Consider the following 16,175-nt stretch of genomic DNA (forward strand, 5'->3'; position numbering starts at 1 on the left):
CACCTGGTCATAAAAGTAACACTCTGATTGCATCCAGTAGTTTTGTTGAATAAAAAAGGTGATGATTTCCCCCCAGTTATTCTCTATCAAATCCAACTTTTTGCACATTGTATAAAAGCTAAAAGGGAGGACTGAATGGCTCTGATCACTGGTAATGGGATTCAGACCTCTCTCATTTAGTTCACCCTTCAAATTCAGCTCAGCTAAGCAGTGACCAAGAGTCACTACCATCCGACATAACTTTGTTTGGTACATCATCTTTCATTCAAACTCTTCCCCAAAATACTTTACCAAATTAGACAATATGAGACCAGAAGGTAATGTTCGTATAAGTTACAGCAACCAGAAAGGTAAGACATTATATTATACCATCAATTATAAGACTAATAAATAGGGAGAGACAAAGGAGAAAGGGAAAATTACATACCACTATTTGTGGTTGTTGTAGTCCTTCCTCTTCTTCCTTCCTACAAAACAAGATTCCATACAGCAAGCGTTATAGCTCTACCTACTGGGAAGCAGGAGGCAAAAAGACTCTCAGCACAGAATGTATTTTTATATGGTAATATTCCACTCATTCCACCCTTAGTCATTGAAAAAGTAAGGCACAAACTTTGCAGAATTAGGATGCATATCATTATGTATAAAGCCAGGATTATGTAAGAGGGGAAGCAGGGAAGAATTAAAATGGGAGAAGAGAGACTAAGACAAACACAATTACTAGTATGTAATTTTGCATTTTTGTATGCCCCCTCTTCTCCCATCCTACAAAACAAGAGTCCATACAGCAAGCAGATGTGGCAAAGAATGAAAATAAGGAGGTGCCTTCGTTTAAGTGGTACTCTTCAACCAAAATCATCTGTGTAAGAATGAAGCAGGCACCATATACCAGTCCTGCATATATCAGACGTTGCCGCCTAAATTCTGTTTGCCCAGGAGACTGAAGTGTCTCTAGTACACTGTCCAGAACAGAGACCGGTTACATTTTGGTAGGGATTATTGAGATAGTCTTCACTGCACCACGCAACGCTTGTTATAAAAAGCTGCTAAAATCTTATTTTTTTCAGAGCAGCAAACAAAATTTTCTTAGAATTTCAAAGAGGCTTTGTCTGGGATAAAGAAAATTTGATAGCCCTCTTAAATCTAAATAACAATCAATGCCCAGTCTGGGTCTTGGGAAAAGGGATTTACATGAGAGTCTTACAACTTAAGGGATGAAGTCCAGATGTAACTCAAACAACTTTGTCTGGAAATATCTGCAAATAAGTCACTTCAAAAAACAGTGAACTCCATCTATGTATCTAGCAGAGAAAGTGGCAACTAAATTAAAGCCACTTAAGTAGAAAGCAAATGAAAGCGCTCAAAATGAGGCCTGGAAGATATTTTCAAAAGAAGGCCGATGTGTGAAATAAAGAATATGGGACACTGGAGAGTGGAAATGGAAGTGCTGAGTTCAAGAGCCTTCTTGAATCCGGAGACCTTTTCTCAGGGAGAGAGGGAGGAGAAAAAAAAAAAAAAGAAGAAATCAGGAGCTTATTGAAAAGAGTAATTAACAAGCAAGATCTTCTTCAGAGACTACCTGTTAACACAACTGCTCTAAACAAAGAAGCACAAAAACCAAAAATAGGCAAACTATAATGCCTGGCAATGGAAGATGACATGGCATGGGAGAAATATGATAGAATTACTATAAACCAACCAGTAAGGACAGATTAGGTTTTAGAGGTGGCCAGGTAGCACTATACCTAAAAGATTCCGCAAAATCTAATGAAACACATATTTGAATGGAGAGGACCACATACTTACATCTGTTTAGAAACAAATTCCAAATCATAAGAACACTGACGTACAAGCACAGTGCTACTATTAGTTTCCTTATCAGAAAAAGACCGAAGAGGTAAGTAAGCCTAATAAAACAGTTAAAAGGGGAACCTTCAACTCCTCATTTATAAACTGGTCAAATGTCACAACAAGACAAGGTCTAGAGAAGCAATTTCTTGACATTTAAAAAAATTGCCCCTTGGAACAGCTGATTCTAGATCATATAACAGGAGAGGCTACTCTTAATAAAAATCCTAAATTACTCACGGGAATAGCTGTTTACCATTATTATAGTGTGTGTGTGTGTGTGTGCGCGTGTGTGTATGTGTATGTAATATATAAAAATATTAACTATAACAAATAGGAACTATTTAGTAACTATGCCACTAACGAATAGTAATTAAGTTCAACAGCTTTCGGAGAGAGATTGTAGCAAGAGTTAGCGGTGAGACACTAAACTTTAGAAAGGGGAATTAACAACAAAAAAAGGCGGGGAAGGGGGGGCGGGGAATGAAAAAAAATGACCTAACAGTCTAATGCGAGGAGTTAGACTCCTTGTGAAAGCTACTTAAGAATACTACAGCTAAGTCATACCTGTAAACAAAAAAACAAGCAGGAGGGCTAGGGAGAAAAGCAATACGGTTAAAAGGCAAGGTTCAAGACATTGTTTGAGGAAAAACAGATATCCCTTAAAAAATGAAAATTCAAGACCAGTAAAGATAATAGGAAGGAGAAAGCAAAATGTAATGGAAATGTGGCATGTTAAGAGGCAAGCTGAAGAGTACATAGCCCAATATATAGAGAAAAATCTAAGAAATGTATCAGAAGCAGGAAGGCAGCTGCAAGAGAATCAGTGTATCCTCTGGAGAAGGAGTATTTAAGTACATTGCAAACAAGCAAAATGATTTCTTTGCCTCAGTGTTCACTACAGGACATGTCGTGGAACAACTCTTTTCAGATAATATAGAGCAGTGAGGGGCAACCTGCGGCCCGTGGGTCACATACAGCCCATCAGGGTAATCTGATTGCAGGCCGCCAGACTTTTTACTGATGTTGACCATCCGCAGGCATGGCCCCCCGCAGCTCCCAGTGGCCACGGTTCGCTGTTCCCGGCCAATGGTAGCTGTGGGAAGCAGTGGCCAGCACGTCCCTGCGGCCCGCAGCTCCCATTGGCTGGGAATGGCGAACCACAGCCACTGGGAGCTGCGGGGGGGCTGTGCCTACGGATGGTCAATGCCAGGAAAATGTCTTGCGGCCCACAATCAGATTACCCTGATGGGCCACAGGTTGCCCAGCACTGATATACAGGAATTACTTCCAAGGATTGAGATGTCGAGAGAGACTTGTTGAAACAAAATAATAAACTATGAAGTGACCAGTCACTAATTTAACTGGAGCCATTAGGAAAAAAGACCTGGGCATCATTCTGACCAACTCAATGAAAATATTTGTGCAATGTTCAGGAGTGATCAGAAAAGCAAACAAAATGTAGGGTTCCTAAAGAAGAGGACAGAAAATATTGAAATTATTATACTATCATATACATCAGTGGTACGCCCTTCCCTGGAATACTGTGTTTCATTCTGGTCATGCTCTCTCAAAAGGAATATAACATAAAGAAAGGAGGTTCAAAGGTGAGGGATGAAAATTATCAAGGCATGGGAAGACTTCTGTAAGAGAAGAGACTGAAAATTTTAAAACTTGTTTAGTTTTTACGGAAAGGAAATGATTAAGATATACTTTATAATAAATAGTACAGAGAAGGTAAATTTACCTTTTCTCATAATCCTAACACCAGGGGACATTCAATGAAAAGGAAAGGCAACAGATGTAAAACTGATCCATAATTAACCTGGGAAACTCATTGCTGCAAGTTACCCTGGAGGACATGAGCTTAATCGGCTTTTTGTTTAAAATAGACATTTATCTGAATCATCAGAACACCCACAGCTACATTAGGATACTTAATATTAGCATATAATCCCCCAGGGGATAAACCAACAGCTAAGTGATGGAAATCAGAAAGAAACTCTCCTATGAGCAGGTTATTCCATAATTGTGCCCAGAAGGAGGTGCAAGAGACCCCACAGAAGTGGGGAAAGATCTCAAGGAAACTACAATGTAGCAGAGAATCTACATGTAAGAGACATCTCAAGTGCACTAAATGTGGAGAAAGCTTAATTTGGAGCTTAACTCTTATTAAATATCAAATACTTAAGACAGAAACCGTAGCATCCTGACTGCATCCAGGATCACACAGAGACAGAACAACCATTGAGAACGGATTAAACACAAATTCTCCTTGTGACAGAAAAGAATTGATCGGTAAAATGAGAGGAAGAATATGCAAAGTCACAGGCAGACTAAGTCCTGATAAAAAAAGGAGCCCAAGTAAAGTAGAAAAAATAAAACTGGTGGTGTGTGTATGTGTGTATAAATATAAAAATAAAATCCTCTTCTGGCAAATGAGGGTTGTCAGTCTTGCTAGGACTTAGTAAAGACTTTGGAGGCTAATGACTGGCCAAAAAGAAGGGTCAGAATTTGCATTTTTGTAAGAACTTGAAAGAGAAAGTTTGATACTTCAGTACTAAATGTGTCTGTGATAGGGTGAGGGAAGTTATCCCCTACCAGCATGGATGCTGGAGTCACTGCTCACATAGAGGGGAGTGGAGAAACAACAGGGACAGGTCTATGCCATATGGGGACAGGTTCTTGAAAACCAGCAGAGACTGTGGGAAATCCAAATGTATATACAGGTCTATTTGCTTTTGGTGTAGGGACAAGGGTCATATCAAGAGGCATTGCCCCCACATGGAAAAGGAGGAGAGCCAGGAAAAAAGGCAAGGGACTGAGGCAAGAGAGAAAAGGAGAACCAGAGGCCCATAAGGACCCCATAAGAAAGGCAGAGAAAGCCACAAGGCAGGTGAGACTGGGGGGCGGGGGGGTGTGGGGGGGAGGAGAGGAGAGAGGAGAGGAGAAAGTCCCTGGATTTCTCAACTTCTTCCCTGGAGTTCTAACAGTGAGATGAACCACAAAACAGGAGTGAGGGTGCTAGGGGATTCAGGGGAACAGGTGAACCAGCTGGCAGAAAAGATATTAGCTGCAGAGCATAAGAACGGCCATGCTGGATCAGACCAAAGGTCCATCTAGCCTAGTATACTGTCTTTCAACAGTGGCAAATGCCAGGTGCTTCAGAGGGAATGAACAGAACAGGTAATCATCAAGTGATCGATCCCCTGTCACCCATCCCAGCTTCTGGCAAACAGAGGCTAGGCCTTGCAAGGGGTCATGAGGGACCTAGAATCCCAGAGAGAAAAGTTTAGAAGTGGTATGGAGGAATGGGACAGGCTGAAGCTTATGGTCAGGGGCCTAAGACAAGAAAGGGATGACCTGAGAGTCCAGCTGCAGCACATGTGGGGTAGGTGATTTAGAGTAGAATACCTGCCCACCCCTGGGTTACAGTCTTGAGGGGAAGGGTGTGTGATGGGGTGACCACGAACAGGGGTGTCGGCCTTAAGAGTTAATCCCCAGAGTGACCAGGAGAAGGCACCAGCACAACAGTGAGTGGAGCAGCCTGTGACAGTGGCCTAGACAGTCATATATTCTCACTCCCCTCAGGAGAATGGACTGCAAACTTGCTGAAATTATAGACAGACCCACCTAGTAAAGCAAAGAAAGAGTTGAACAGGTTATTTAATTACTAAGAGGCAGGCACAATTGATGAAATGTAGTCAGACAGAGGCACTATTTCCGCACAACTAACCTTTATGGAAGCAGATGATTCATTAGCATTCACTTCCTTCTGTTGGAAACCCAAACTAGAGCTGACATTTGGGGGGCGGGGGGGGGAAGGAAGCAAGCTCTTAGATAAAAGTACACCTGAGGATTGCAGCATGGGACTGTATTTCTTGTTTCCAGGGCAATGGTAATGTTGACTCTGATGTCCCTGACCTGCTTGTAAAGTCTTTCCTGAAGAGATTACAGCCATTGACAGCAGCTTCTGATTTCTCACTCAAATTCCCTTTATTTCTACATATCTGATTTACCTTGGATATCCCAGTAGACCTAGCAGTCAGGCTACATCACAGATAATAGCAGCTTTCTGTCAAATACTTGATACCTGCCCAGATTAATCATAGTCAGGGCTGAATGCTACAAATACACAATCTGAAAAGAAGGCCAGGTTTATCTGCATAATTCGGCTAACATGACTATCAATTCTAAGGGCCACAAATAAAATGTCACATTGCATCCACCTTACCTCCAACTGGACCCAATTCCTAAGGCATCCTGAGAAGACTTGCTGAAGGTGAGAGCCATATTGCTAAATTCAGGGGCTCCCATCTCAGATTTAGGCAATGGAAGTTCTATTTTAGGAGTTGCCAACATTCTGGATGTTCAAAATCACTAGAATTTTCACTAGGAAGTTCCTTCAGAACAAAAGCTCCCTCGCACAGAAATTACCTCCAGACCTATGTGAAACTGTCATCCAGGAGATCAGATCCTCAGGATCACTATTCCCCCTAACATGGGTCCCACAGGGATGAACAAGGAAGGTAGTTAGGAGCCCTGAACCAAAAGCAAGAGGGCAGGAACAGGAAGTTTCAGAGGAACAGGGATGGATGGGTAGGGATGGTGTCCCTAGCCTCTGTTTGCCAGAAGCTGGGAATGGGTGACAGGGAATGGATCACTTGATGATTACCTGTTCTGTTCATTCCCTCTGGGGCACCTGGCACTGGCCACTGTCGGAAGACAGGATACTGGGCTAGATGGACATTTGGTCTGACCCAGTATGTCCGTTCTTTTGTTCTTATGAACAGGAATTATTTGTCTGAAAGGGAACCAGAATTTCAGTCACTAGAAAGCCTGTTCTAAGGCTGGGGCACCATCCAGTTAGCAGGGAATTAAAGGGCACTGGGAGGTGCTACAATATAGGAGACCAAACAGTCGTAAAAGCTAAAAGGAGAGAGAGCCCAGTAGGCACATGCAGGAACATCTTTTTGCTGTGGAGAGCATGGCATAAGTCAGAACATTAAAAAAATAGTCATGATCTTGTGGTGATGACAATGTGACAGATGAACCTTACACAGTGGCCTAAGTAAAAAACCCAGAAATTCCTCGTATAGAAACAGTGTGTGGGCTTCCTGAGCCTGGTATTTACAGTTGAATGGAGGGAAGAGGACAACCCAAGTTCCATGCCCTCAACTGAAGAGAAATGTACAAGGTAATAAAGGAAACTTGATTTCCCCAAGACCTATACTGTGAGGAAGGGAAAGAAAAGTGTGAGTGCAGACCTGCAACTCCTGGAGGAGTTGGAGACAGCTACCAGATTTAGCTCTATGCACTAATTTACTGGGCTGTATCAGGGATTAAACAACACCCACATTTTAACTACCCTACAGAGAAGAGACCTTCAAGGGGCTGGAATGGCAGGAGGTTCCCAAAGAGACAAGTCACCCTGTGACATGGGAGCCAGTATCAGCAGTGGATGTTTCAAAATTAATGTTCCCTCCCCTCTAATTTAAGGGATTCTTTGCACTTTCTTACTCACTGACCCCCCAACATGTATGTCCTTCTTTACTTCTTCCTTCTTTTGAGAAACAAACAGGCAAAATAGGATTAGTCACAAAACTGCGGAGAACTGAGAGACAATAGGCAAGAACAGACTGAAGTAATATGGAGTCTGACGATGTATAGGTTTCAGAGTAGCAGCCATGTTAGTCTGTATTCGCAAAAAGAAAAGGAGGACTTGTGGCACCTTAGAGACTAACCAATTTATTTGAGCATAAGCTTTCGTGAGCTACAGCTCACTTCATCGGATGCATTCCACCTCCTTGAATGACATTTTTTTGTTACTGCTACAATGCTTGCTGTATGAAATAATATTGTGTAGGAGAAGAGAGGAAGACAGACACAAAGGTAAAGTTTTAAAATGAGATTGACAAACAGAGTAAATGAAGTGAATGGGAAGGCTGTTTGGTTCCCTATCTATCCACCAAAGATACATCATGGGCAGTGATATTCCAAACTTCCCCAATATCATCCAGATATATTTTCACTAGCTGGCGGGACTACATCTAAGACAGAAAATGAAGTTTTGCTCTTCAGTCATTGACCTCTGTGCTGATGCTACCAACAAAAATTCAACTGACTGTCTATTGTGGTGGTAGCTTTTATAATGTGAAATAAAATTGAAACCAACACATTTCGTAGAGGACCCCTAAACAGCCTTCATGTGATCAGACCTATTTGTTCCCATTATCATGAGCCCGATTTTAACTGGTAACCAAGAGGTGAAGAAGACTCGGTATCCCATTATCAACCTCTTTTGCATCCTGACCTCTAGAGCCTATTGCTTTTACATGCAGATCTCCAGAAATGATTTTGCATTATCAAATCAGTGTTCTGCTACGAATCCAGGATTATATCGACATGTGCAAATGAACGTTTTCTCTAATGTTCAAAATGAGTATATCAAATAATGTAGACATAATAAGGGATCAAATTCATTGACGTTAGTGGAGTTACAGCCTGGATGAATTGGGCTCAAGGACTAAATTTACAGTGGCAAGGGTTACAATATGTATATTTTACCATGTCATGGAATGTATGTACTATATAGACATTTCACAGTTGCATTAAAAAGTGTACCGAATTATTTTGGACCCAACAATTTTAGTAGCTATCCAATTACTAAAATACACTTTGACATAAACAATAGTAAAATTACTAGGTATATGCATATATGGCGGCATAATTAATACGTATTTCTTAGAGCAATTGAAATAATCATCCATTGTTCTGCAAACTGGCATGGCCCAACTAACTATATCATCTGTAAAAGGAAGTAATTTAATCAATGTCATTTATTTTCTTTTTGCTATTCTGTACTGTTATAAAGCCAGTAAAGAATGGGGGCTAATTGCATCATAAACAGTCACATGTGGAAAAGATCACATTTCTTATTATCATGCTATCTTTGTGCTTGGTGCTTTAAAGAGAGGGAGCAAAACCCACCAAGCCCTTTCTAAAGAGTATATCTAGGTTAAATATGACGTGACCCTGATATTGGGTGGTGAGATGTGTGGAGTTTTACAAAAATAAGATTGTGCATATTCATAAAGCAGGCTTAACCGGGAAACGTCAAAATAAAGCTCTCTCAATAGATTTGTTTTATATGGCTACTTAATGAAAGAAACATGCTACAATGACCAATGGGAAAGAAATGAACTTTACTTGTCAGATTTTATGAGCATAATGATTGCCTTTTGTTGTAAGTTTGTACAGTGCCTAGCACTATGGGGTCCTTGTCTATGACTGGGGCTCCTAAGTGCTACCCCAACACACACAATTAATAAGAACTCACAGATTTCATTTTACAGTTTCTGCTATTGTGGACCTCCCTCTCATTCCTATGCAAAAGCACAAGTTGTTCTAAATTCTGCCTTAATGTAAAGGTATTTGGATTATTATTTTCTTTTGTTAATATGCCATAGCACCCTTAAGTTAAGCTAATGTTTTTGTTTGAAAATACACAAAGTGTGAAATTCTTCCTAGAGCAAAGGCCCAGCACAAAGCCCTCTGTAATGCTTAAGCCCCACGTAGGATAACGGCCAGTGAGAGAGACGAAAAAGGGAAAGCAGAGCCAAGGCCTTTGTGGGAGGGCTTTTCTGTAAGGAGATATTTTAGTATATTTTAGTAATGTGCCACTTTTTCATTCTTCCTTCTCATTTGGATTTTTCTCTCCTTTCACTCCACTTCTGTTTCTTAAACTGTCACACTACGTTATATAACACCCCCCACACCCTAATATACACTGACAATCTTTGTAAATGTCAGTTTTTCTTCATGTGGCTCCCTGATTTCCACTGCCCCTACCTTTTGTTAGGGCAGGCTATGCCAATTAGGGGATATAGCTAGTTTGGCTGGTGTGGTGTTTTGATGTTGCTTGTAATTATTAGAATTGGGAGCACTGGCTGTTGGGAGTCTGAAAGGACAGGAAACAGGAAGGAAGAGGGAGGAGTTGAAGAGGCTGAGGGAGAGCTACTGAGGGGGCAGCAGCAGCTTGGAAAAGAGGTTTCCACTTTAAAAAATTAAGTCCTGTTGAAGTTTGTTAGTACCTTGCTACTACAACAGCTGGTTCTGCTGGTAAACAGTCTCAGTTCTACAGGGAAGTAGAGCTGTAGGCTGCTTACTTTTGGGGGTTGATTCAAGTTTCCTTTGATCATTTACTTGCTCTCAAACTATTTTTTTACTCCAAAAACTCTCAAACACATTATGTTGTACCACAACGGTCTGGATTCAGGATTGTCATTTTCTACCCTCCCACTCTCTCTGCACACCAATGTGTAACAGGCCTCTTTAACTTAAATATTTGTGGGTACATCCAGTTTACAAGCAGAAGTCTACACAATTACATTATTCCCAATCTTCTAAATAGTTGCTGCTCTTACCTAGAAGTCTCCAGAAGGGAACTATAGACAAAAAAGAAACTACTTTTAGGCGGTTTTCAATGGAAGTTGGGGACCTACCAGCCATTTCTGCCTTTTAAAATATCCCCTTACTGTTTTTAAACAATTAAACAAAAACTGCAACACTTGTAACAGCATGACTCACTTTTGTAAGAGATCAGAGGGGTAGCCGTGTTAGTCTGGATCTATAAAAGCGGCAAAGAGTCCTGTGGCACCGTATAGACTAACAGACATATTGGAGCATAAGCTTTCGTGGGTGAATACCCACTTCGTCAGATGCATGTCTGTCATGCATCTGACGAAGTGGGTATTCACCCACGAAAGCTTATGCTCCAATATGTCTGTTAGTCTATACGGTGCCACAGGATTCTTTGCCACTTTTGTAAGAGACTATTTAATACTCAATCTACTATAAAATTGTAGTGGCTTTGGGCCAGATTTTGAAATCCTTGTTCACACCATTCTATTAGAGTGGAAGGAAAATGGATTCTTATATAGGCTGTTTCTGATATCTTTGAAATAATAGTCACATTCCTACAGAGCAGTGAGTAGGGATACTAAAACACATATTCTGGATTTTAGATGCTGGACCAGATTGTGCTCACCAGGATAAATTCAGAATAATACAATTAAAGAGCTACTAAAAGCAGAATGTGACCCACGGTAATTACCAAGTGTGCAAACAGAACATACTTCTTCCTTTGTGCAGCAAGAGATTAACCCAGATCATCTCTAATCCATTCAGGAAAATCCTTTCACCTGCTTGTCATTACTGGTTATATTACTTAGGCTCAGCCTCATTGTTTGGAGGAGTAGTCTCATTTCAAACCCATTACCTCATTTTCACAGCCCTTGATAGTAAATGTATTATGTGAAAAAGCCTTTCGTATTAAATGATCCCCAGATGGAAAGGCTTAAAAAGCACAAAGTGGCTATAGGATCTCAGACCCCCCAATCCTGCCAATGCTGCAGATTCAAGTTGCCAGGCACACCAACGTGATAACCAGACAGAGTCTAAACTAACTGCTGCAAAGTTGTTGGGAGAAGGAGAACCAGACAAATGAATACTCCATTTACATGATTCTTGATGCTCAGGAATATCACTCACGCTCCTAGGACTATACATCTTGTGGAATTTCTACATTGTTAGAGAACCAGAAACAACTGTGGACACACAGTTGGAGGAAAAGTTCCAGGCAATATTTAAAAAAATATATAGACATATGTTTATTCCGGAGAGTTAAAAAGGAGGGAATAATATCACACCCACCTCACCCAGTCCCTAGTTTCTAAAGTGGTAGGACACTTGCCAATCTGCTTCAGGGTCTGCACCCTCCCCTTCATAAACTTTCTGAGGGGGGAGAAGAGGAGAGAAGTATTTTTCCATCTCCATTGCTAACCTGTCAACTAGAAAAAGCCCAATCACTTCAGCCCGGAGCCTCATTCAAATTCTTCCAAGTGGCGAATGTTCAGTCAGGCAGGGAAGAATCCATTACTGAGTTCAGATGTCAAGGCCTCTGATACCATCCCGAGAACATGACTCGAATAGTCTGACCTTGAGAAGAACTGAGCTCTGGATTTAACACAGCATTCTATAGTCACTAGAGGGGAAAATCAACCCCTCTGAAAGTGAAGCAGTCTCTTGCTGCCAAGCTACCATGAACCAGTGTAATTTTGCTTGGAAAAGGATGCAAGTTACACTTACATGTTTCTAAAATCATTGAGCCAAATCCTCAGCAATTGAGAAGAAATGCTCAGACTCTTGAAGGTTCAGGCTATGGAGATAAAACCAAGGCAAAGCACCACCAGTTCTAGTCACAGAGTCTCAAAGGGCATAAAACTTTCCAAAGTAATTCAGCACATTGCCCAAACGCAGAAAACCCCACCCTAAAATCATTGCGTTCTCAACTGTAAAAACAACGAGGAGTCCTTGTGGCATCTTAGAGACTAACAAATTTATTTGGGCATAAGCTTTCATGGGCTAAAACTCACTTCATCAGATGCATGGAGTGAAAAATACACTCCATGCATCTGATGAAGTGGGTTTTAGCCCACGAAACTTATGCCCAAATAAATTTGTTAATCTCTAAGGTGCCAAAAGAACTCCTTGTTGTTTTTGCTGATACAGACTAACACGGCTACCACTCTGAAACTTCTCAACTGGGGAGCCATGAAGATGCAGCAAGGCTGAAGAATGTTTAAAAACCAAAGGTTTGCCAGTTTATAAGTAAAGCGATGAAATAAAGAAAAACATGAGTAAAAAATAAAACATTTATCAAACAATTGCAAGGAAACAAGAACCCAGACTGTAAGCCCTTCTTTCTATAAATAATCATTACACAAATAATCTCACTGATAAGAGATGGATTACTCACAGGAGTTAGGATTTGCAGGATTAGAGACCTAGTTTATTATTTTCATAACACACATACGCCACCCTGCCATTTTCTCCTCTCTTTTAATTCAGAAAATCGAGGCACACAATTGGAGCATGTTTAGAACTAAAGTTCTTTTATTACACACTACATCCGATATAGTTTCTACCTCAAACACAGTATGTGTTTGGGTTTTTTACACTTGCGCAAAGATTTCATCAGGACGTTCATCAGAGGCACACACATTCCAAATCATCATGAGTAACACTGAACTTGTAAGGACAATGAAAGCAAGTAGACTACAGACTGAAAGGTAGCACTAATTAATGCTAAATTGTAAGCAGTTCTTTAGAAATGCCATTACATATTGAACTATTTTTTTAATGGAGTTGACAGTGATATTCTGCTGAATAACAAAAGAAAAAGTAATAATTTGTCAACACCATCTATTATTGTCAACCGATATACAGTTTAATGAATAGCAACGGACATCAGGTCACAATTCTAGCACACACTGTCTTGATTCAACCCTGTTGACAATGCAGTATGTAATTTAGTTAAATTATTCATTCAAAATTTACCATCGTTCCCTCTAGAAAATATGAGACTTCCAAATTCCACCTTGTTAGCCATTTTTCACAACGTTCTTGATGAGATGAGATAAAACATTCCCAGTTTTTATGGTAGCACAGATTTAAATCCATTCATATTTGCTTACATTGCTTAGTAAATTCCTTGCTTACTAATGCTCATTCTTGAACTTGTGTCTCTGAAATGGCTACGATTCCAGTTAAGAGACAGTATTTGAGACTGTGGCATGACGAACATGTGCAAAGTTCTCAGTCCAAAGGCCAAACCATTAGCTTATACATAGCCATCTGCAATCCAAGCAAGTGTATGTGTTTGCCTACCTCTGCTTTGGCTTGCTTTACAATTTCTTCCTAGGCAACTATCTATGGATGGTGTATGATAGAAAAGTTGGCCATCTCAGCTGTTGTCAGATTGTGTAGCAGGACACCCTCCCACCTCGGGTGGCACCAAGGCACCTGCTAACTAATGGCAGCCTTCCCTTCTTAGGAGGGATGCTATTGATCAGTCCTTATGCTTTTAAGTGGGGTCAGGCAGGCAGGCCATAACCCATAGAAGGTGGTAACAGGCTGAAGCAGGCCTCTTCCTTCTCAACCTCAATCCTGTCACTAGCAGAAGCGTGTTGTAGCCTTGGCAAGTCTCTCCTCACACTGTCATGCACATGGTCTTACTTTAAGTCCCCTCTTGTGCAAGGATGCTCATGCTTTGATGGCAAGGTTTGTACTTCTTTGTATGTAACCTGCAAAGTGAAGGCCCTGGCTAGAACTTGGAATTATGTAGGCCAGTAAGGTCCTTTAGTGAAAATAAGCTTATTAGGCCTTGGACATTTAGGCTGCTCTGGAATTGAGCATGGGCAGGGGGAGGGGAGAGGAGGCTGGTGATAGGTCGTCATAGAGGTTCACCTCCCTCCTTCATAGGTTGCCAGCTGCCAGAACGAGCCGTCCGTCAGGGGTACCTATTTTGTTATCTTAAGTCATAAAGTTGTAGCCATTTGGCCAAATCTCATGGCCTTTGTTGTCTTCGTTGGCCTTTGCTGTTCACAATAAATAGTACAGGTAAAACTATTTATTGTTAATAATTAGTCAGAGAAGTGCTGATACTGCTACATTAAATATGAAATTTACTCGTCCCAAAATTAATATTCAGGTACACATTTATTGCAATTAGATTTGTTTCCAAAGCTGTAGTACTTAGATACATTTTGATAAATTGCAATTAAAAGTAGAACAAATGTAAATTGGCAAGTCTCTATTTGGGTACCAGGAGTTTGCCAAACAACATTAAAAGTAATACAGTATGCTACCTCTCAAGGGGAATCATCTATAAGGAAGAGATTAATAAATCAAACAAAAATTCAAACTCAGTTTTTGTCATTATTTTTAACTGTGGTGCCTCTCCTCTTTTCAGAGAAGATGGAGCTCTTATAGCAGCAAGAAGAATGACAATCAGATGCAGTTCTGGATCGAGATGAAAAGGGATCTATCATTAACTAAGAGGCAGTTGACCCAGCTCCCCTAGAACTTGTATATCTAAGGCTATGTCTACAGAAGAAGCAGTACAGCAGCACAACTGTTCAATGTGGTGATTCACTACAGCTAAGGGGTGAGAACAACTGCTGTAGTTAATCCACCTCCCTGAGGGGCAGTAGCTAGGTCAACAGAAGAATTCTGTCTACACAAGAGTTAAGTCAGTGTAGCTGTGTCACTCAGGCATATGGATTTTTCACATACCTGAGTGGCATAGCTGAGTCAAATTAACAGTGGCCTAACCTACTGTAAACCTTTAGTATACAGTATAACTCCATGGAACTAACACAGCCCAAAAATAAAATTACAACACAGTAAATCAGCTGAAATAGTCCATGAAAGTAATTCACCATCCCTCCCTAAAGCATGGTTAAGGGAACCATTATGACTAAAACCACTTTGGAAGATCTGAGCAGAATTTCCAAAGCCGATAGATGATTACAGCAGTTGGTCAGGTAACACAATATTTGTATTAATTACAAGAATATTGCAGATTTTAAATGGAAACCTGACTACTGGCCATGCATTGCTGAAGAAATCATTATTCACAAAAACTTGCTTTTCCCTAGATATGACTTAATAACAATTGTATGATCTGTAATGAATGCCTCTTTCTCAATTGGTGGGATGGAACCTATAGGTGTAAGATGTTCTGCATCGGCCAATCTACCTTAGTGTGAAAAGAAAAACAATGAATCTGTTTTTTTAGACTAGAGACTGGATTGCTCTCCTCCGTAGGATTATTCTAGGAATTAATCATTGAATTGATTTACCATGAACCACCATCTCTTGCCTTATTTATTAAGTGGAACCCGAAGAAACTGAAATCATCATAGAACACTTCACTACAGCTTCCTGTTTTCATACATATGAAGCTATTTTAACTACATGGACAAAGGTATTATAGTTTAATGCAAAATCCAAATGTAGATGTTTGAGTGCAGTTTAACTCAAAATACTCAAGACATGATGTGCCTATATTTACCATTATTGAAATAAAGATACAGGTATTATTCACGCACTGGGACTGGTCATAAAACAGGTTGCAAATGAAGACATGTCTTCAGTGGAGTATCAGGATGTGGCTGCCCACCAGAAAAATGGTGGAATAAAGGAGAAGAGAAATGGAAGGATTTTTCTCGTTCTAATGCAAAGAGTTTATTACAACACAAAGACATTAAAATAATTAAATACACACACAAGCCCTACAAAATTCAAAGCAACATGTCACAAGAGTATCCTCAGCGTGGTAGTTGTTAGACACTAAATAGACAGAGAGATGAATTGCTCCTGTTTATCTGCCTGCTAGTGCTTTGGTTTGGCTTCCAGGAGCTTATTTTAGCTAACCATCTCCTAGTTTTGTGTCATTGTCTCTTCAGCTACCCTTACCGGGA

General features: G+C 40.5%; 1 protein-coding gene across 3 annotated transcripts in view; it reads right to left on the bottom strand.

Annotated features, from left to right (window-relative positions):
• The window catches only part of FGF14 (fibroblast growth factor 14), a 637,878-nt gene that overhangs the window by 280,630 nt on the left and 341,073 nt on the right, over nt 1–16,175 (bottom strand). The window contains exon 2 of one of the 3 annotated variants that reach the window (XM_074963214.1): nt 428–467. The exons of the other annotated variants lie outside the window; for them this stretch is intronic. The gene's annotated coding sequence lies outside the window, so the exon portion shown is untranslated. The remainder of the gene's footprint in view (nt 1–427; nt 468–16,175) is intronic. 3 annotated transcript variants of the gene reach the window in all.

The sequence above is a fragment of the Natator depressus genome, chromosome 1 (genome assembly GCF_965152275.1).
Source record: "Natator depressus isolate rNatDep1 chromosome 1, rNatDep2.hap1, whole genome shotgun sequence".
NCBI classification, from domain to species: domain Eukaryota; kingdom Metazoa; phylum Chordata; order Testudines; family Cheloniidae; genus Natator; species Natator depressus.